Source organism: Protopterus annectens, chromosome 14.part0, assembly GCF_019279795.1.
Source record: "Protopterus annectens isolate FY-2018-M chromosome 14.part0, PAN1.0, whole genome shotgun sequence".
NCBI classification, from domain to species: Eukaryota; Metazoa; Chordata; order Ceratodontiformes; family Protopteridae; genus Protopterus; species Protopterus annectens.
This window is the reverse complement of record NC_056748.1, coordinates 47,175,979-47,197,659: the sequence shown is the minus strand read 5'-3', so window position 1 is coordinate 47,197,659 and position 21,681 is coordinate 47,175,979. Positions and strand designations below refer to the sequence as shown.

General features: G+C 45.0%; 1 protein-coding gene across 3 annotated transcripts in view; it reads left to right on the top strand.

Annotated features, from left to right (window-relative positions):
* The window catches only part of RUFY2 (RUN and FYVE domain containing 2), a 2,497,315-nt gene that overhangs the window by 2,029,447 nt on the left and 446,187 nt on the right, over positions 1–21,681 (top strand). The window lies entirely within an intron of this gene.

The window sequence follows — 21,681 nt, the reverse complement described above, 5'->3', positions numbered from 1 at the left end:
CTCAGGAAACATTTCTACTGGGAATCTCAGGACTTCCCTCAGTCTAAGAAAAGACTAAGAGAGTTTCTAGACCTGCCCCAGCACAGACCCTTGGCCATCCCCCCTATCATAGAGGTGGTGAATGATGACTTCCATGAATCCAGCTTAGCTCCTGACGCCCTCCCACCTACTCCCAGTAAACCTGACTGGTATTACAGAGTACCTGATTCTCACAAATACCTTTATAGAAGCCTGCTGCAGACCCAGAGGTCATTACACGAGGACCAAAAGGAGCTAAGGCTAGTTCAGCAAAGAATCCTATTCCTTCTGACAAAGATTCCAGAACTCTGGACAGATGGGGTACAAAAGTATACACCTCTGCAACCTTAGCTATCGGAGCACTCAGCTGTCAGTTCCACATGTTAAAATATCAGCAACACACTTTGGAACTGTTAAAGCAAAAGATTTCAACCTTTCTTGACTGTGCCAATTCGAAAGAGTTAGCAGATTTACTGCACTCTACTTGTCAATTGGTCAAAGACTCATTACACTGTGGATATGACACCCTAGAAGCCTCGAGCAGGGCAGCAGTGTCAGGATCTGTCATTAGGAGACATGCATGGTTGAAGGAACAACCTCTCCCTGATCATGTCAAATCTAAATTAATTGATGCACCCTTGGATATAAAGACTGCTTGTTTTGAGTAAAAGCAGAAGAGGTGCTTAAAAAGATGGAAGACAAAGCAAAATCTATGCAAACAGTAAAATATTTCTTTCAGGTACAGCCTCCTAGGTTCAGCAGGAATTTTCCCTCAAATTACTGGTCCTTTCCTGCACCTAGCAGACAGGGGCAAGGTAAGCCCCAGAGGGACAAACCACCCAGGCTCCTATCCCAGGGACAGCAGAGAACCAAACAGTGGACCACTTCCACTCCAAAGGCAGGGAGTTCTAAGCCATCCCTCTATGGCAAAAATTCTCAATGACCCCCCCCCCCGCCCTCTTTTCACTTACCAAAAACTAGGAGGAAGGCTCTCCCTCTGCATAGAAAATTGGCTTTCTGTAACAAAGGACCAATGGGTATTAAAGACCATTTTTCAGGGATACAAATTCTCCTTCCACAAACTCCCAATTCCAAGAGGGTACCCAGACATACCTCTAAATCAGTGGGCAGAGGCATTGAAATAAGTCCAAACTGTCATATCCCAAGGGGCAGTAGAACCTGTCCCCTCCAATCAAACAGGCAAAGGCTTTTATTCCAGACTATTCCTTGTTCCCAGAAAAGAGGGCACTTGGTGCCCCATCCTAGATCTATCCATTCTGAACACCTCCCTAGTGATCCCCAAATTCAAAATGCTGACTTTGCAGCAGCTGCTGCCTATGCTGACAAAAAATGCCTGGTTAGTTACCCTAGATCTAAAAGATGCCTACTTCCACATCCCCATAAGGGAATCCTGTAAGAAATTCCTTCACTTCAGAGCAGGCTGACAACACTTTCAGTTCTCTGCACTACCCTTTGGCTTATCTACTGCTACCAGGGTATTTGCTTAGCCCCGGCCATAGCCTTTTGCAGGCAGAAAAATTATTACACTTATCTGGATGACTGCCTCATTCAGGCAGAGTGCAAAGAAAAGCTACTCAACAACCTCCCCTTTGTCAAAACCCTCCTAACCTCCTTAGGGTACACCATCAATGAGAAGAAATCAAAGCAAACACCCTCCAGGAAGATCATTTTCTTGGGAGCACTGCTGGACACAGCATCCCAAATGGTCTTCCTATCCCCAGAAAAGCAGAGATTCCTGTCTCTCTACTTCACCCAGCTGGCTTCCAGAAGTCACATAACTGTGAGGAAGTTCCTGCAAGCCTTGGGATACATGGCATCTTGCATCCTTCTAATTCCTCTGGCCAGGCTTCACATGAGAAAACTTCAGTGGTATCGAAAAGCCTTTGGTGTCAGCACTCTCAATCTCTAGAGACCTCTCTCCCTCTGATCCGCTGCATCAGGGCCAAGTTTCTCTGATGGGCAGGGGCTTGTGCCAAGAACAAGGGTCTTTCCTTCACCCTCCGCCCAACCGGGCAGACCATTACCACCAACGCCTCAGACATTGCTTGAGGCGCACACCTAGAAGGCAGGTGCACCCAGGGTCTTTGGGATGCCCAACACCTTCCCTTACACATCAACCAGAAGGAAATGATGGCAGTACAAAAGGCTCTGTCATCCTTCAAATCCCATCTCAGGCCAGGGGGTCCTCCTTATCAAAACAGACAACACCACTGTAATGTGGTACATCAGCAAACAGGGAGGGACCCAATATTACCCTATGTGCAGGCTAGCCATGAACATCTGGCTGACAGCCTCTTCCATGGGGTTACACCTAATAGCCCAATATCTGCCAGGGATCAACAACACCCTGGAAGACAACTTAAGCAGAAACTTACTGGACCCCAATGAATGGCAGCTCCACAGAAAAGTCTTTTTACAAATCACTCAGGAGTGGGGGACTCCGGTGGTGGATCTCTTTGCTTCGCATCTCAACCATCCACTGAAAAAAATTCTGCACCAGGGAGTTTCCGCACCTAGCGTGGAAGGTGGATGCCTTGACCTTCCCCTGAAACTCCCTCTTTGTGTACGCATTCCCTCCTCTGCCTCTTATTCCCAATGTACTGATCAAAATAAGGGAGGAGAGACTAAAGGCCATCTTCATTGCTCCAGATTGGCCCAGACAACACTGGTACCCCTTACTGCACAGCCTGGCATTACAGCCTTCCAGGCTGCTTCCCCTGATCTCCTACCTCTTGACTCGGGTGGGGAGGGGATTCTGCACCCAGACTTGCAGACTCGCAAACTATCAGCATGGCTAATATTCTAAAGGCAAACAAGGGGCCCCTGTTAAACAAACAGGTCCTAGACATTATCAGAGAGGCAAGAAGGCCCAGCACCAGAAAATCTTACGCAATAAAATGGAAAAGATTCTGCTCCTGGAGCCAGTCCAGAGGGAGCAATACCTCACAACCTTCTATCCCTCTTATCCTGGACTACCTAGCTGAGCTACTTAATAGTGGCCTCTCCTTCTCTTCTATTAAAATCCATGCATCAGCCATTTCAGCTCATTTTGATGCAGATCTGCCCTTTTCTCCCATCCTTTGATGAAACAGTTCCTCAGAGGGGCTTCTAATATCAGACCTCCCAGAAGGCCACCCTCGCCAGCCTGGGACCTGAATTTTGTTTTGGAAAAACTAACCTTACCACCCTCCAAACCTACTATTTCAGCAGAACTAAGATACCTCTTCTAGAAGACTGCTTTTCTCCTAGCGATCACCTCAGCCAGAAGGGTCTCAGAACTTCAGGCACTGATGGCCATTGAGCCCTTAATCGTTTTCCATGCAGACAGGGTCTTCCTGAGGACTAATCCCTCCTTTATGCCTAAGGTGGTATCTAATGTGACTCAGTCAGGTCATACATCTGCCCACCTTCTTTCCTAAACCTCAAAAGAAGGGGGAAAGAATTTTGCACTCACTAGATGTGCACAGACAGCTCAGATACTATCTGGACCATAGTAAGCCCTTCAGGAAAACAGACCAACTACTTGTTAGCTTTGCTTCAGGGGCAGAGGGGAAGCCCATTTCCAAGCAAACCATTTCCATATGGATATCACACTGTATCCATTTCTGCTACAGATTACATGGGAACCCCCCCCACCAAAGTCTGTTTGAACCCACTCCACTAGGGCAGCCTCCACTTCCACACAGCATTCCTCAGAGGAGTTCCTACCAGGGGCATCCTGGAGGCTGCCACCTGGACTTCTGTCCATACCTTTACCAAGCATTACCACCTACCTCTATTTTCTAAGGCTAGGGCAGGGTTTGCCTGTGCACTTCTGCAGGGCTTGCTTGACCCATACCTAGGTCCCTTACTAATCCTACCACCCCTCTCCTCAGCTTTGTGAATCCTCCCACAGGTGATGACTGCAACAGTGAAACATGAAGAACATGGTACAGTTGTGTACACTTACCATAAATGTAGATGTTGAGTGTGTTCACTGCTGCAGTCCTGGTTTCCCTCCCTCCTTCCCCCTGATATCCTCTTCCCTTAGGGAGACATAAGATTCTTAAGGTGGCTTTTAGCCACCAGGACCACTTTACCTTATTTCCTGGGGCTTCTGACTGATTAGGGCAAGAAAAACTGATGTAATGGCATTGGCTGCCTTGCTTTATAGCACTGACAACCTGATATCAGTCAGCAAGCGACAGCAGCCAATACAGAAAAACATTGACTCTGGTATTCGGGCCGGCTGAGAGCTACCACAGCAGGGATAACCCACAGGTGATAACTGCAACAGTGAATACACTCGAACATCTACGTTTATGGTAAGTGTACACAACTGTACTTTCTTACACTCTTCCCACACTTGGTGGGCTCCAGCTGCATTCATTTCTTTCCTTGGTGTAGGATCTTATTGCATTCAGATCATCATCACCGTCATCTTCATCATCATTGTCAACCTTCCTTTCTCCAGTTTTCTACATGGGGTCAAGGTTGTGTGAGCTGATGCAGTCTCTCAATTCAATGCATTTCTCCTACCCTTTTTAACAGTTATGCCTGAAGGTCACAAGTTTCCTCACACACAATCCATCCATCTCTTTGCTGGATACCCTAGTTTCTTCTTGCCTTCTTCCTGCCTGTCCCAAATCTTCTTCACCAAGTTGCCTTATGCATTTTTGGACATGTGCCCAAACCACTGTAATCTGTTCAGTTTGACCTTTTCTGCAATTGGAGCTACTTTGGCTTTTGCTCTGATGTCCTCATATCTTCCTCTGTCCCACATTGTGCATCCTACCACCCATCTCAGACACTTCAGTTGCCATCACCTCTAGCTTCCTCAACTGCTCCGCCACTACTACCCAGGTTTCTGTACCATAGAGAGGTACTGGTCGCACCGCTGTTTTGCACACTTTACTTTTCAGCTTCTTTGACATTCTACTGGCACACACTACTCAACACTGTGTGGCAGTTGACTGTAACCATTCTAACTTTGACCTTCTCATTAAGACTTCCCTTCTCCCCAACTACCCTTCCCAAACACTTGAAGCTTTTAACCTGTTCCACTATTTTACCTTCTGTCTCATTTCTCAGCTTTTCTTTGTATTTTGTCCATTTGCTGCTATTACAGCTGTCTTACCTGTACTTAGTTTCATGCCATGTGCCTTTAGTTTTATATTCATTTCCCTGTCTTCAGCTGAAGTTCTTGCTGTGGGTGTACCTGTAATGCTGCATCATCTGCATACAACAACTTTGCTGATCTGTCTCCTTCACCCTGTTTGCTGATGTAGTCGATCACCAGTATGAACAGCATTGGGCTCAGACCTGAACCCTGATGCACACCCACTCCTACTGGGAATCCCTGTGTGAATCTGAACACTGTTCGTACTTGTACATAGTCTGTACTAATTCTGTCATTGTTTCTGGGACTTCAGACCATTTCAGGACTGCCCAAATCAGCCTACTTGTGACCTTGTTGTATGCTTTCTGCAAGTCTAGGAATGCGCAATTGGACCCTGTCCTCATTTCTAGGTTTTTCTCAACCATCTGTTTTACTGCAAACACTGGTCCAGGTGTACTGCATCCTGATCTGAATCTCAACTGGTCATCTCCAGACTTACTTTCTACTACTGAGTGTGACAGGAGTTTGATGCCTCTCTACTGCCCACAGTTGTGGATGTCCTCTTTGTTCTTGTACACTGGCACAACTATACTTATTCCCAAGTCATCTGGGATATGCCTGTCTCTGCACACTGCTGTTAGTACCCTCAGAAGCCATTTCTCCCCAACTCACCCAACATCTTGATAATTTCTGCTGTGATCTCACTTGAGCCTGCTGCTTTCCCTGACTTAATTTTCTTTAGTGATGTTCTTACTTCTCCTGTGGTGGTCTCATCTCCTTCTTTCACTGTAGGCTATGCCTGGGGCAGTACAGTTTCTGTGGGGATTTCTTCATTCAGAAGCTGCTAGCAGAGTGCCTCTGATGCTTTGTTCTTTGCTATTGCAACTTGTGTCTTAGCCTTTATGTTAGCCAACCAGTATTCCTTTTTAGCCTGGTCTGTCTTATCTGTCTTCCACTTTTCCTGCACTCCTTTCTTTCGATGACTTCCTGAGCTTCTAGATTCCGCCAGTAAAAAAAATCCAACTCCAAGAATGCCAATACTTCATTGCAAAGCTTTCGGAAATAAATCCTTCTTCAGTGGTTAATACATTCTATTTCACGCTTTCAGTTTTTGTTGACCTAACATGCAGCTCAGGTTGACTTTCTGCTAGTAAGGAAAGGGCACTGGGGTAGAATCAGTAATTGTAAAGTCATTCCCAGTGAAAGAGTTGGCTCACAGCATAAATCACTGGTTGCCACAAGCAGCTGTAAGCAGTGGTCAGAAATGGCTCTAAGGTCAACAGAGAATAGACTTCTGACATGGAAGTTGACTGGGAAAGCACAGGGAGTCCAAGGAAATGGTCAGGGCTCTATCACCTCAGGAAGAAGAGGAAATAGGTGAAGTCGAAGAATGGCAGTGCTTCCAAATGCATATGTGTGGACTATAGGACAGATATGTGACTGAATCAGGTATGAATTTAAGTACACAACGAATGTTGGTGGTGGAATGCAGAAGAATGCCCAGATGTGAGGTTAATGAAGTGATGAACCAGACGTTAGGGGATAACAGCACAATAAAAAAATCCAGCTCCAAGAATGCCAATACTTTAATTGCAAAGCTTTCAGAAATACATTTTTTCTTAAGTGCTTAATACATTCTATTTCACTCTTTCAGTTTTTATAGAACTAAAATCATGTGAACATGGCCAGCTAATCACATTTCAATTAAAATTCAACCATCTAATTTTAAAGACATACATTCCCTTAAAAATATCCTTAAGAATTAATACATTTAGCCTCTTTCTTATAAAATATACACATGTAAGACACGTAAGCCGCATAAAAATCATAGAATAACTATTAATGCATTTAGAACAGAAAATATATATAGTATAACATTATAATACTTAAAATTACATAAACTAATGCAGCTGCATTTGTTTAACTAAAACCGGTTTAATGCTAACCATGCTATTCAACTCAGGCTCTATATCTGCCTGCAGTCTTAAAATCCAACCATATTCTTTGTTCTCTAATAAATTATTTGTGTCACCCCCTCATATTTGTTTACGTACAGTTCCTTTTACTCTAAATTTAAATGTGTGCTCAACACCCTTATCCATAATATGCTTGCTTAACTCATTTTGTTGTACCTGTCTGCATATATCCGACTTATGCTCTATTATTCTTTCCTTTAATTTCCAGGTACTTTTTCCCACATAGAATGATGGACATTTTGAGTATGCTGCCAGATATATCACGTATACTGTATCATATGTTCCAGTACATTTAAAATGTATTTTTTTTATTTGTAACAGGGTGGACAAAGGTGTAATTGTCCTTCATAGAAATGTATGTACAGCAGCTACAATTCAAGCATGGATGAGTGTCTGTTTTATACATTGCTTGAGCTTTCTTATGATGTTTGAAGTCTTTATAGCACAATCTCATTTTCAAATTATTTAAATTCCTATATGTAAAATTAGGCCTCCCATTGAGGATGTGACATAATTGTGGCACAGCCATTAAGATCCCTCAGTTATTTTCAGTAGTTTTTCTTACATCCCTAGTTTTAACACTGTACTTAGTTAAATATCTAATTTTATCAGCACCTTCTTTACTTGTTATACTGCAAGGGGGTTCACTACTAAAAACAGGTCTTGTTAAACCTGTCCTGTTGTTATACATCTCATGTACTTGATTGACCATGTGCTCAGCATATCCTCTCTCAATAAACTAATTTGCCATTTCGTCCAGCCGTCGTTTACATTCGTTATCACTAGTATTTAACCTACTTGTTCTGACCAACTGTGCTTTCACTATTCCTTTGAAAATATGAGGTGGATACATGCTCCCTTTATGAACATACCGATTGACGTGCACTTCCCTTTTGTAAACACTAGTTTCAATTACATTTCCTTCCATTTCATTTTCAAGTAATACATCCAAGAATGATATTGAGCAACAGGGTTCTGTTTTACCGGAGATTTGTCGATGATTGTTTTTTAATATGGAATGGTACTGAACAAATGTTAAATGATTATGCAAAATGTCTAGAAAGTACTACAGCATTTTTTAGACTTAAAATGCAATGTTCAACAACTAAAATATTCTTGGACTGCCATTCTTCGACTTCACCTATTTCCTCTTCTTCCTGAGGTGATAGAGCCCTGACCATTTCCTTGGACTCCCTGTGCTTTCCCAGTCAACTTCCATGTCAGAAGTCTATTCTCTGTTGACCTTAGAGCCATTTCCGACCACTGCTCACAGCTGCTTGTGGCAACCAGTGATTTATGCTGTGAGCCAACTCTTTCACTGGGAATGACTTTACAATTACTGATTCTACCCCACTGCCCTTTCCTTACTAGGAGAAAGTCAACCTGAGCTGTATGTTGGCAACTCATATATATAATCTTGTGACTTTCTCTTATGCTGAACCATAAGATGTAATGCGATCCTATCTCGCCTACATTCATAACTGATGGGCTCGGAGCCGAGAATCGGCTCCGACTCGGCCGATACACTAGCACGAAGTCTCTCATTGGCTGGGCCAACCCCTTATCCCAGGATGCACCACGCCCAAACCCCCAGATCTCGTTTGCCGCTCCTAGAGTAACGTCGTGGTCTCGACTTGGCTGTGGCTAAGTACCCTTCTTTTTGGCCTTTTGGTCACTTTTTTGGCAGTTAGCTTAAAATGTTATACTCAAACAGCTATTTTAATAGCTATCTTGTTGTTAGTACCCTTGTGATTGACTGTGTTTGTTTTTTGGATTGTTGTGGTAATTCCTTCTGTTTGGCGGGCTAGGCCCGTTTGAGTTAGAGGGCCTTTGCCCTATTTCTTGTCGAGCGTTTAAGTTAGAGCTCTTCCCTCCCTTCCCTCCTTGTGTGTTGAGTCTGTTTAGAGTTAGTATGTTTGGCAAAGAAAAGGAACATAAGCCATCGGGCTTTAAAAAATGTTCAAAATGCAGTTACAAGATGTCGTTGACAGATGGCCACGCCATCTGTGTTTATTGTCTAGGGGCTAAACACTTGCAAGAATCTTGCAGTGTTTGCCATGCTTTCTCCTCTCGTGTCCTACATGAGAGAAAAAATAAGCTTGTCCTAAAGGGTTTGATCAAGCCAGCCTTTGAGGAAGCTTTGTCTTCTTCTCCCACCTCAAAATCGAAGCAAAAGAAGTCTTCAATTCCGACAAGTCTGTCGGAGCCGCCTGCAAGAAGAGCTAAATCTCTGTCCCCTTCCTCGGCTCCACTGGTCTCGGAGCCGCAGGATAGAGGATCTATATCGGTCTCCTTCCTCGGCTCCACTGGTCTTGGAGTCTCGGGATGAGAGATCAGGTACTCTGTCCCCTTCCTCTGCTCCACTGATCTCGGAGCCGCAGGATAGAGGATCTAAATCTGGGTCTCCTTCCTCGGCTCCATTGGTCTCGGAGCCGCAGGAGAGTGTTTCTGCTCTGGGGTCGGTTTTGTCGGCTCCTGAACCGTCAGCGCTGAAAGGGGTCTCTGATCTGGTCGAGACTGCTTCGGCTGCGATCCTTTTGGAGCCGATTCAGAGCCGGCCTCCTAGCTTTGTCTCGGAGCCGATAGAAAAAGTTTTTTGGCCCCCTTCTGTTTCCTCCAGGTCCTCCAGGCTTTCAGATTCGGATTTAGATAGGGTGGTCCAGAGGCTCCTTCAGTCACCTGTCTTATCCAAATTATTTTCGGCTCTGGCCCAGTTGGCCCCGGAGCCAGCCCTTTCGATACCGTTTCTTCCTCCTCCAACAACCTTGGTGTCGTCGGAGCCGGAATTTGTAGAGTCGGGTGAAGTCCTTGAGTCGGTTCCGAGACCCACTGCTAGTCTTTTGGCACCGACTTCAGCTCCAACCCTTTCTGTGCCTTCCAGAGGTTTCGGTTCTCGGGTGTCCTCAGCCGGGCCCGAGGGGGATTCGTCGGGGCTTCTGGTGTCAGCCCCAAGTCTCCCACTTGGCGCCTTGGCTAGGGGAAAACCCCGGTCATGGTCTCGGAGACGGGCCTCTCTTCAGATTCTGGTGGGCCCGCCTTCGAGGCTATGAGGAGCGCGCTGGCCAAGTCTCTGGTGACTTCACCTGAGTCTGCGACTCCTTCCCAGGACACGGTGACTAGAGCTTCTGGTGCCCCCCTGTCTTTGGACAGCGCGGCTCCTAGGCCTGAGGATTCCTCCTTGTGTGGTCCCCTGTTTTCCGAGGGGCCTTCAGAGTTCGTGCCTGAAGAGCCCCCCAGGAAAAAGTTGTGCAAGAGGAAGCACATAGACTCCCCAGATGAGTCTGTCACCTCGGACACCGACCTTGATGATGCAGAAGGGTCCCCTAAAGTTGTCCTCTGACGATGTCTCGTTCTCCGATATCCTGGAGATCTTGAGACAGAGGGGCGACTGGCCATCCAAAACCCCTTCCGCGGAGGAGTCGGTCTTCCTCAAGGCCTTCGGAGCCCAACCCTCCACCTCCTGGGTGTCTCCACCCTTCGATGAGTTACTGGACCATATTTGTCGAAGGGTGTGGGAATACCCTGATTCTGTGGAGCCAGTTCCTTCTCGCCCCAACAAGTTTTTATCCGCACCCCCTGGCAAGGAGTTTCTAACCAAGGGAGTTCCGGTTGATGCTATGGTGGTGGCATCTGCCACCCAGCAGGATGTGGCAGAGGCATCTACTTCTATCCATCCTCCTAACAAGGAGTCCAGGAGCATGGATAGGTACGGGAATCGTACCCTGACTTCAACAAGCTTTACTCTGCGGTCGCTGAATTATTTATGTCACTTTACAAGGCTCCAAAGGGATCACATAAAGGAGTTGGGAGATGCCCTGTCGGGTAACGTGCCTGAGGCGTTGACGCAGTCTGTCAACGCCTAGCTGTCTACCGTTTCGTCGATTGTTAACTTGTCCATGAGGCTCATATCGTATGCAGCCGAAGGGGCGGGTAGGGCAGCGAGTTCGGGCGTAGCCCTTAGGAGGCAAGCCTGGATGCGCTTGTGTCACTTTGCGGAGGCGTTCAAGTCTTCCTTCACCGACGCTCCATTCGATGGGTCCTCTCTCTTTGGACCCAAGGTGAAAGACGCATTCACTAGATGTGAGCAGGAGGGTAAGACTTTGTCTGCCATTGGGGCCCGTTTTTCGCTTCCCTCTAGACTTTATCCCAAGGCTCAGAGGGGAGGAAAGATGTGGTTCAGAAAGTCCCAAAAGTCTTTCCCTGCCCATCAGAGTGACCCCCCTTCCAGAGGCAGAGGGGGGGGGGAATTATTCTGAAAGACGTTGCCCTAGAGGTGGCGGAGGCCCCCGCAACTCAGGAGACCGCAAATCCTTTCGTGATTCCTCCTTCCAGTGTCCCTGAGGGACTGCCCGACTGTGCGTCTCCGGAGCCAGTCGGGGGTCGATTCTCAGAGCATCCAAGGGCCTGGGGTTCCATCACTCAGGATCAGTGGGTGCTTCGTATCATCGCCGGAGGTTACACCATCCCCTTTATCCGTCCCCCTCCACCGTCAAGGAAAATCCCGGACGTGCCACCCAGTCAACGGGATCAAGCAGCCATAGAGGTCACAAAGCTGCTCAGAAAGGGAATCATCCAGCCAGTCCCCGCAGACCAGACCGGATTAGGAACTTACTCAAGGTTATTTTTGGTGCTGAAAAGAACAGGGGGCTTGAGACCCATTCTGGATCTCAGCCACCTAAACCGCTTCGTAAAGAAGTCCACGTTCCGGATGGTCACGTTGCAGTCCATTTTCCCATTGCTGGAAAAAGGAGTGTGGATGTGCTCCATCGATCTCAAGGACGCCTATTATCACATCAAGATAAACAGAGCGTCCAGGATACATTTACGCTTCCGCCTAGAAGCCAGTCACTTCCAGTTCCGGGCCCTGCCTTTTGGTCTCACCACAGCCCCCAGGGTGTTTACCAAATGTCTGGCAGTGGTGACTGCTCACCTGAGACGTCTGGGATTCCAGGTGTTTCCTTATCTAGAAGACTCACCGCCCCCACCAGGCATCTTCTTATTCTAGCCGTGAGTGCTACCATCAAGTTGGGACATCTATTAGGAATTGCATTCAACTGGGAAAAGTCTGTATTGCTGCCATCACAGCGTGTTGCCTTTATAGTCGCAGAGCTAGACTCTGTAGAGATGCGAGCATTCCTTCCAACAGAGAGGATAAAGATACTACAGGACCAAGTCCTAGCCTTACTACCCCGACGGAAAGCCCCAGCCAGGATGGTCCTTTATCTTTTGGGATCGATGGCGGTCTCCATTCTTCTGGTCCCTCTGGCAAGATTGCACATGCAAATTCTTCAATGGCTCCTGTCGACCCAGTGGTCATACCAAGAACTGCCATTGTCCTACCCGATTCTCATCACGGAAACGTGCCGGCGGGATCTTCATTGGTGGCTCCTCTCCTCCAACCTGAACCAGGGGAGATTCTTCTGCCCCCCTCCCCCATTGCCACAGTGACCACGGACGCCTCCCAGATAGGGGGGGGGGCATTATCTGGGCAGGACGGTTCAAGGCATGTGGCAACATCACGAAACTCACTTGCATATCAATGTTCTGGAAATGAGGGCAGTGCTTCTAGCGTTGCAGGCACTTCACAGCTGTCTTCCCAAGGGTACCATTGCAATCTTCTCAGACAATATGGCGGTGGTATGGTACCTGAACAAGCAGGGAGGAACTAGGTCTTATCCTCTTTGCAGAGAAGCCATGAGAGTGTGGAATTGGGCGATCGCTTCCCAGAGATTTCTAGTGGCAACGCACATTCCGGGGAAGTCCAATGTGATAGCAGACAGGCTGAGCAGAGTTATTCTGATGCCTCATGAGTGGTCCCTGAAAGACCAAGTAGCGGCTCGGATCTTCTCCAAGTGGGGATTTCCCTGCTGCGACCTTTTCGCCAGCCCCTGGAATGCGAAGTGCAGCAATTTCTTCTCCCTGATTCCCCCCAGGGGGAGTCACCCAGTGACGCTCTAGTCCACAATTGGCCCTCCGGTCTGCTGTACGCCTTCCCTCCGGTCCCTCTACTGCCAAAGGTAATTCAGAAGGCGATCTGCTTGGGAAGCAGCATGATTTTGATCACACCACACTGGCCCTGCCAAGTTTGGTTTCCCTTCCTTCGGAAGTATGCAGTGGAGGGTCCTTGGATTCTGGACCCAGTTCCAGACCTCCTGACTCTTCAGTCGGGTCAGGCCCATCCATCACTGCGAACTCTCAAGCTAGCGGCTTGGCTGCTCCACTTCCGACCTTAGTTAGACAGCATATCCTTTCGCCTGAGGTGGTCCGGATTCTGTCTTCTTCCCACAGAGCTTCCACTAAGGAGATATATTCTAATAAATGGAAAAGGTTTGCCATTTGGGCCCAGCGGCACAACCTTGACCCTCTGACAGCCCCGGTGTCGGCAGTATTAGATTTTTTGGCAACTCTTTTTAGACAGGGTTCTGCTGTCTCCACGCTTAAAGTCCAATTGGCAGTGATTTCTAATTATCATGTTGCCTTTGAGCCTTCACTCATGAGTCATAAGTTGTGTAAGGCCTTTCTCAAGGGAGCTTGGTTGCTTCGCCCCCTGGTGTCGCAACCTGTTTTGCCATGGGATTTGAATGTGGTTCTAGGAGCCTTGACGTCTCATCCCTTTGAGCCGGCGGCCACTTGTGAGCAAAAGTTCTTATCTTGAAAGACTGCCTTCTTGGTAGCTATTACTTCAGCCAGAAGGGTTTCGGAGCTTCAAGCCCTTTCTGTCAAGCCTTCTTATCTGATCTTTCACAAGGATAGAGCATCTCTAAGACTAAATCCGTCATTTCTTCCTAAGGTTTCTTCTGCTCTTTGTCTGCAACAATCTTTAGCGCTACCTGTTTTCTTTCCGAAATTTTCCAACAAGGCAGAATACATACTTCATCAATTGGATGTGCATAGACAACTGAGGTTTTACTTAGATAGGACACAGCAGCAGAGGAAATCAGACCAGTTGTTTGTGGCCTTTGCGGATAACAGGATTGGCAAAGCAGTAACTAAGACCACTATCGCTAGGTGGATTAGGGATTGTGTTTCATTTATTTATGCATCAACAGGAAGGGACCTTCCATTTCCAGTTAGAGCGCATTCTACTAGGGCTATGGCAACTTCAGTGGCCTTCCACGCCAGACTGTCTGTGGATGAGATATGTGCAGCGGCCACTTGGGCTTCTCCACATACATTTATTTCTCATTACAAACTGGACGTGGCGTCTAGGGGTCGGGCGTCCTTTGGTTCCACAGTGCTCAGGAGTGTTTTCCAGTGAGCCTCCCAGGATCTAGGTACTAGGGACGCTGTCCCATCAGTTATGAATGTAGGCGAGATAGGATCGCATTACATCTTTTAGTTATGTACTTACCATAACGATAGATGTATGTGATCCATCTCGCCTACATTCTTACGTACCCGCCTTCCTTCCCCCTACCTGTTGGATCTGGAGGAAACACTGTTGTGCAGTCGGATTGGCACATGTGGGTGAGTCGTTGTGGGGCAAACAAGATCTTGGGGTTTGGGCGTAGTGCATCCTGGGATAAGGGGTTGGCCCAGCCAATGAGAGACTTTGTGCTAGTGTATCGGCCGAGTCGGAGCCGATCAGTTATGAATGTAGGCGAGATGGATCACATACATCTATCGTTATGGTAAGTACATAACTAAAAGTTTCCCACCATCAAGCCATTTGCCAAAAAGAAGTCTAAAATGGCTGCCCTTCTTTATTCCTGTTGACCCACCAATGTGGGTCCAGGCAGTCCTCCTGTCCTGTTCTGTCTGTCCTGGTGTGTGCATTCAGGTCACCCTTTATCAACACCAAGTCATGTTGTCCTGTGTTATCTAGAGTAGGTCTTGCAACTGGTGTCTGAATATACCATTTTCATCACTATCACAACCCTGCTCTGGAACATAGTGCTCCATCGTTACACTGGAGTCTGATTGCCATGAGTCTGTCACCAGTTCTGGTAACATCCCTCACTGTACTCTGAAGTCACACTATTTGTAGTCTGTCCATCTTATGAGTAATAGGCTCTTGATCCCAAGCCAGTTAGTTTTGCTTCTATGTTGTCTCCTGGATACATAGGATGTCCATCTTGTCATCCACTTCCAAGCTGCACCCTTGTTCATGTTTGTCAGATTGGTTGATTTTTTTGTCCAGCTTTTGCTCATCAGAGCTTTTGAAGTTAAACCAAGTTGGGCAACTGGACACTGGACAGTAGGGGCTCATACACATCCCTCCCACATTAGTATGAGTCACTGATGTAGGTCAGAGTCTCAACCCACTTATAACCGGTAAATACCCATGTCCATTTTTGGTGAAATTAGTCAACACAACCAAATCACTTAGAATCAAATTTTCACTGTCGAGTGGCTAGCCCTAATGTGGTGTGCAGTCTGTTTTCTTTTATTTTGAGGATACTGCACTCTACAGTCGATGCTCAGAGTGGTTGGTCCGTGCAACTCTTTCCCCCAATAGGCACCATCTAGAGTCTGTGCTGCTGCCCACAACTCGATTCTTTCATGGGTTTAAGGTGGAACCACTCAGCACGTTTTTGGGTGGTATAAGGAGCGCCACAGAGACACTGAGAGAGCATGCATACATCATACAGGCATTGACCTGTGGTCAGGACTGAACTTTGTGCTTGGGAGGTGAAGACCTTAAAATATTATGCCAGCTGGTTTCTCCCTATAGTACATCACTATGTTCACCAAAGTATTAGTTTAAGGGTGTGCACACTTATGCAACTAGATTATTGTACATTTTGTATTTTTTATATTTTTTCCCCTAACAGATTTGTTTGTTTTTCAATTGAATTGTATAGGTTATAGGTCACATTAAAGGTGGGAAAAATTTTGAAATGATGTATTGTGGTCTCATTTTTTTATATCACAAAAACCTATGTGTGTGTGTATATATATATATATATTATATATATGTATATATATATATATATATATATATATATATATATATATATATATATATATATACATATATACATATATATATATATACGTATATATATACATATATATATATATATATATATATATATATATATATATATATATATATATATATATATATATATATATATATATATATACATATATATATATATATATATATATAAACACACACATATAAATATATATATATATATTTATATGTGAAATTCTATAAAATAGGCAGCAAGGAGTGATTGAAAAAAATGACATCCATTTCATCGCATTATCATTAACTTCCACCCATCCTTACTCGAGTGTGCTAACTGCTTATGCCCATAACCCCAAACCGTTTTCCCTAATACTGTCACTTCATTAGACACTCAGACACACACACCATACTTAAATGCACTCACACATATACACACACAAAACACGAAGGGGGTAATATTCCAAGGTGCATAAATATTTGCTATGCCAAGAATCACAGCTACTGTTTGTATACATATATGAGTATACTTTGTGTGGTGGAAAGTTTATTGAACTGAAAAAAATGCTGGTACATTTAATCAAAAATGTACTGATCACACATTCTTGGCTTTTCTGTGTTTTAAATTGCTGTACAGTAGGGATTGGGGAATTTGTCACTACCCACTGCAGTGCAGTTTCATCGTTGGTGTATATAAGTTGTAGGAGGTTGGTGGGGGCAGGAGGGCTCCCCCTTGCAAAAAAAAGTTGTGGTTTGTTTTTGATGAGTTGTAATTTGATCATTTGTGGTAGATGTTCAACAGTGTGATGATTTATGACATGTACTCCTCTATGGGAGAATGACAGTTCGTTGAATGTACATTTCATTAAATTTGTAAGTGTAGTATGGTTTAATTGTGCATTTCATTGAATGTACATATGACTGAATTGTGTTTTGTTGACTGGGCATGTAGTGGGCAGTAGCTTGCAAGGAGATTGTGGGGGTGCTTTTCCCCAACCTGTGACTGATTATTAGGTGTTTTTTGCATGCTGTATAATTTGTAGCCCAGTCATATTATTTGGAATGATGTGTAACTAACTATATAGATGGCTGCATTTCCAGTCTTTTTAGCTCACTGGCAATTATTGTATTTACCCTTCATTGGAAATAATTCACTGAAAAAAAATGTAAGTTAATAGCAGTTCAGTGAATTGTAGATAAAATGATTAGTAAAGTATGTGTGTGTGTATATATATATATATATATATATATATATATATATGTGTGTGTGTGTGTGTGTATAGAATCAACACAAACCATTGAATGTACAATGCTTCATCAAAGCTGTCAAGCATCCTGAAACACAATAAAAATAAACTAGTGCTTTTTACAGAGTCATGCCCAACACCTCTGCAACTTTATCTGCAACTTTAAATATTCCCATGCCAAGCTTGCTCTACAGTGAGGAAAAAGAACAAATTTGCTATCCGTACTGCCTGCCGTTCGGGGTGGGGGGTGGGGTGACACAGATGGAAATTAACATAGCTTTTCACTTCTTAATACCAGTAGGCCATGGTCTGATGCTGAATAGCAGCAGTTGAACAAATAAACTTTGAACTGCTATAAATCAGAAAGTCAGCAAATGTGCTCTGTGAAATCAAGGACACCCTTGTCTTCCAACTCTGTTTCAGCTTGTGCCTTTAGTGACCACTCAGCCCTTGTCACCTGTTTGCTTGCCTTCTGACACTCTGCCTTTTGCAACTCCTTCCTCTTCTCTTCCTCTTCTTGTATGCCCTCTATTTTCCCTAATTGCTAGCATGACATTTTATTTATTTATTTAAATTTGTTAACCACTGCCACAACCCACGCAAGAAGCAGTTGCAGATGCATTACGATCATTTGCAAAGCAAGATTTCATTACTTGTTTACATATTAACCGTGTTCATACATGGTATAAGGATACATACATGATTGTTATGGGATTACTTTCTGTACTGTTAGCCTTTTGGTAGATAAAACAAAAGCTACTATAAATTTAGGAGGAGGCATTAGAATACAACATGGACTTTGGTTTGCATACAGCAGTTACAGTAGATATCACACAGCTGTAGAGTAAACATTAACAGAAGAATAGTTTGACTGTAATACGCAGTTAAAAGTGTATACTTAGACTACTGTATGTTTTTAAGCTAAAGATAGTATCCTTAGTGTTGGAACAAGTTTATCTCACAGTTCCTGACTTCCTTTATTGTTCTTGCCTAATTAGTGTAATTATCCGTTTTGTATTGTAGGTACATTATATTTTTTCACTTAAAAGCAGTCTGAAATTCTCTCTAAAGGTTTTGTAGTTCATAAATTCATAGACTGATTCTAGGCTATTTCCCCTGAGGCCCTTATAAGCCTAGCCAAGAATTTTGCCCATGTTCGCAAAAAGTCAGCACCTGTTTCTCCTGTCCAGCAGGGACACAGGTGAGATCCCAGGGGTGTATTTTTTGTTTAGCATCCAGTCATCCAGGTTCCTCTTAAAAAGGGCTAGAGTGGTACTCTGCTTGACATGGAGAGGAAGTCTATTCCACAGATGAGGGAGTCTTTGGGATACAAATCTGTCCCGCCAACAAGTTCTGTTAATGTCACAGACCAAGTTGAGGTCTTGCATGTGGGTTGCGTGAGTGGAGTTTGACTTACGGATATGCAGCAGCTCCATCAAGGCTGGATCTGAGATGGCCTTGTATGCCAGACATAGGTCACCTCTGATCAGTCTGTACGAGACTGAGTACAGGGACAAGGCTTTTAGCCCATCTGTATAAGACAGGTGTTTGAGACCCTGGATTTTCCCAATCAGGAACCTCTGTGGTCTGTCCAGCTGCTGCATGTGCTTGGCAAGGTACATACAAAAGGAGACATTGTACTCAATAATGGGTCTGATAAGGGAGGAGTATAGGGATGTTATGACCTCCTTGTTCCTGGATGAAATACCCCTACTTATGAGGTGGGCCATGTAGAAAGCCTTCCATACAACGGAGGCAACATGGTGGTCATAAATCATGTTGCTATCAACCTGGGTGCCCAAGTCCCTCACAACTGATTGCATGTTTAGTATGTTGTTATTAATGTGATAATTAGTGGGGACGCCATTTTCCCCAGGGGGATAATGATGCATTTTTTGGTATTCAGTTTCAGGCCATGCTTCTGGCACCAGTCATTAGTTAAGGTATGGCTCTCTTGGAGGATATCCACATCAGTAGGGGAATTTAATACAACGCCCAGCTTGTAGTCATCTGCAAATTTGGTCAGCCATAGACCACTAGTTTTGGCTTGCTCCTCAGAAAAGCATATATCAAACAGTAGAGGCCTCAAGACCGATCTTTGGGGTACACATCTTGTTACAGGTCTACTACTAGAGGTGGCTTCCCCAATTTTGACTGCGTGGATTCTATCAGTGAGCCAGTTAGCTACCCATCTGGTAACATATGAGTTGATGCCTATCTGGTGGAGTTCATCTATTATGCCTGAGTGGGGAATAGTGTCGAACGCTTTGTCTAGGTCAAGGTAGGCAGTGTGCACTGTTGTCCCCCTCATCCATGGCTTTGGTGACTGTTTAGAAGAAGTCAACCAAGTTTAACAGGATTGATCTCCCTTTGACAAAGCCAAACTGTGTGGTGTCAAGCATTTGGAGGTTGCCAGTGTCCATGTTTATAAGGATCATGGTAATGCATTCCATGGCCTTGCAGATCAGGCTAGTTAGGCTGATGGGCCTATAATTGCCTAGGTCAGTGGATACCCCACCTTTGTGTAGAGGGATGACAGTGGCTGTCCTCACTTTGGCTGGGATGAAGCTGGTACTCAGGCTTTGGTTGAATAGGCTGCCTAATGGAGTTCAGAGCTCATGCCTGAGTTCATGTATGATACAGCGAGGGATGTTGTCGGGTCCCATGGAGACTGTATTTTTTGCCTTTGAGAGATCATTAAAGACCTGCTCCTTGGTTATGAGGGGAGGGGGTCAGGTGCTGAAGAAGTCCTGGTTTACTGATGAGGGACACAGGGTGAAGTTTTCACTGAACCTGTCTGCCAGCAGGTTGGCTATATTTACTGCATTTATGTATCTGGTGTTATTGACCACCAGTTCAGAGCAGATTTAGGTGTTACCTTTGAGATTGATGATGTATGTAAAGAAGGCCTTGTGATTGTCCTTAGTGGATGTGGCCAATTTGGACTTAAAATTAGCCTTAGAGGATTTCACCAGTGACCTTATTTGCTTGTTCAGACAAATGAGAGATTGCTTCCAACTTGGCACCTGCTCCTTCTTGGTCCTAGACAGCAATTATTTTCCTTTTATTATACAGTTTTATTGCTGCTGTCCACCAGACAGGTTTACTCTTCCTTGAGGAAGATGATTTGGTCCTGACAGGTATTGTTGAGTCCATACATCTATGTAGGTGCTCATATAGTTTTTTGGTGTAGGCGAGGACATTAGTGCTAGTTCCAACTGAGGGGATGGTGGCTGTGAAGCTGTTTATGCCTCCTCTCAGGAGATTGTAGTCAGCTTTGGAAAATTTTTTTTTGTTTGACCCTGAGAAGGTGGGGGGGGGGGGGTCAGGGGAGATGGTGACTTCAAACGTTTGCTTTATGTTCGGATCTTACCAAGGAGGATGACACTGTAGGAGTGCTACAGTGGCTACTCATGTTGGTTCATAGCAGGTCCAGGATATTTTCGCATCTCATAGGGGTGTCAACCAATTGATCCAATGCATTGGCATTGACGCAGCCCAGAAATCTCTGGGCATTGATGTTTGGGGTAGAATAGGTCTTCCACTCTATGGTTGGGTAGTTAAAGTCATCCAGGATCAAGGGTAGAGGGTCAAATCTTGATGGATTCAAGTAATTCTAGCTAGGTGGAGTGGGCATCTTGAGTCATGGTTGGGGGTCTGTAGTTAGCTATGATTTGAATAGGTGTTTTGTCAACAGTTAACTGCACTTACAGTGTCTCCTGTGCATCATACCGTTTAACCAGCCTGGAGGTGTGTGCGTCTTTGATTAAATACTGAAACTCCACCTCCTTTGCCTTTGTAGCCCTCTGTTTGGGGTCTGAAAGTATGGTAAGATGAGTAACCTGGTAAGGCTGTGGTCCTCTCTGGAGCTTTGAACCAGGTTTCAGTGACTGCACAAATGTCAGCATCTTGCAGTGCAAGGAATGCTTGCAGTGGTCTTTGATATTGGATATATTTTATAAAAGTAAAGAACAGGCTGCTGAGGTAATTTTTCACAGGTTTATTGGAGATTACTAGGCCAACAACTTACAAGCCTAGCCAGTTTTACCCAGATTTTACTTTCTAACCCTAGGGGAAAGATAACAAGAGTCGGCAAACAGAGTTGTGACTCTGTTTGCAGACTGCCTGTGTCCATAAAGGACATGGGCACCACCCCAGGAGTGAATTTGCGATTATCCATCCATTGTTCCAGATTGTGCTTGAAGATGGTTAGGGAAGGGCTGTGCTTCACATGAATAGGAAGCCTATTCCAGAGGAGAGGCAATTTCTGGGGGACACATCTGTGTCTCCAGCATGATCTGTTCATGTCAGAGATCAGGTTTTGATCCTTGGAGTGGGTAACTCTTGTGCATTTAGTTTTGTGAATATGCAACATTTTCATCGGGATGGGTCAGATACTGCCTT